Here is a 1,990-nt window from a genome sequence, read left to right on the forward strand (position 1 = left end):
TTTCTTTATTTTCCTCAACTCATGTTATTTCCCCCCCCCCCAGTGGTTTTTTTTTTTTTTTAATGTTAATATCTTTAATTCTTACATGCGTTTCCAAACATGACCCCCCCTCCCACCTCCCTCCCCTCAACATCTCTCTGGGTCATCCCCATGCACCAGCCCCAAGCATGCTGCACCCTACGTCAAACATGGACTGGTGATTCAATTCTTACATGATAGTATACATGTTAGAATTCCCATTCTCCCAAATCATCCCACCCTCTCCCTCTCCCTCTGAGTCCAAAAGTCCGTTATACACATCTGTGTCTTTTTTCCTGTCTTGCATACAGGGTCGTCATTGCCATCTTCCTAAATTCCATATATATGTGTTAGTATACTGTATTGGTGTTTTTCTTTCTGGCTTACTTCACTCTGTATAATTGGCTCCAGTTTCATCCATCTCATCAGAACTGATTCAAATGAATTCTTTTTAACGGCTAGTAATACTCCATTGTGTATATGTACCACAGCTTTCTTATCCATTCATCTGCTGATGGACATCTAGGTTGTTTCCATGTCCTGGCTATTATAAACAGAGCTGCGATGAACATTGGGGTACATGTGTCTATTTCAATTCTGGTTTCCTCAGTGTGGATGCCCAGCAGTGGGATTGCTGGGTCATAAGGTAGTTCTATTGGCAATTTCTTAAGGAATCTCCACACTGTTCTCCATAGTGGCTGTACTAGTTTGCATTCCCACCAACAGTGTAGGAGGGTTCCCTTTTCTCCACTTCTCCATTATATTCATTTTTCATTCTTTACTAATTTCATTCCTTCATATCACTATAAGTTTCCTTTAGTGGAAGCAATGAAATAACATCAAAGAAAATACCTCTGTTGGTAGTTTTAACAGGTAACATGTTAGAAGGTATATGCTCAACTACAAATATGTTGTATATATACAGTAAATACCACTTTAAGTAGCTTCAGAACTTGTATCTGGTTCAAGTCACTAGGAAGGTTTGTTGAACATCCAATATTCTAACCTCCAGCTGTTCTCAACTTCAAAAAGATACAACTTTTTCAATAATTTGTTATCTCAAGTTTAAACTCCGTTTTAGCCACATATATGAACATGCTTTCTAGGTCACATGATTGAATCTGACCCATTGCCAAAAAGTGAAAATTTTGGAATACCTTTCTCAAAAGAGAGATGTTGTTTTCTTCTTCTAGAAAGACTGGTAGTGCAGCCGATCTTTGAACAGTTTGTCGGTTTTTGTTAACTCCATAAAGATTAAGCTGTCGAATTAACCTCTTCATGCTCTTGGTTTCAAATTTTCTGAAAGGCTCCTTTCTTTCCAAGACTTCTTTCCTGAAGAGTTCTTCATTGATCACTCTACATGTGCCTGTCTCATCCCACCAAATAGATTCAAACTGATCACTTTCCACTATATTCCAAAGTTTTTGTGGAAATGTGAGTGAAAGAAAATTATTCACATCATCTGTTACAGAGACAGAATATGTGTAGTGTGGCCTTTTGATCACCAGATCCTCAGCCAAAGGCTGAAAAGCATATTCTTCAATCATAGATCTCAAAACTGAGTCCCCAGTTGTATAATCATACCAGTAAGATCGAATGGAGGTTTCTGAACCAGTGGACTCACCTTTAGGAGGTCCATCTTGAATTTCTGAAGAAATATGTGCCATCTCAGGGAAATCTTTCTTCAGATAATGTTCTCATTTGTCTGCTTTTACACAATGCAACTTCAAATGATGTTTGGCTGGCCTACAGAGAGAAACTCTCTGGACAATCACAGAGATCCTCCCAGTCAAACAGCTGTGACATCACAAAATCACTGGTCTCCTAGCAATCGAAGGTTAGTTGTGACATGACAAAGTCACTGGTCTCCTAGCAACTGAAGGGTAATGTTCAACCAAGTGTTTACTTCAGCATCAACTTAAAATACAGACTGCTGGCAGAAATAGTAACCAAAACCATGAAGCATGCAAAA

Source organism: Ovis aries, chromosome Y (genome assembly GCF_016772045.2).
Source record: "Ovis aries strain OAR_USU_Benz2616 breed Rambouillet chromosome Y, ARS-UI_Ramb_v3.0, whole genome shotgun sequence".
In the NCBI taxonomy this organism is placed as follows: Eukaryota; Metazoa; Chordata; class Mammalia; order Artiodactyla; family Bovidae; genus Ovis; species Ovis aries.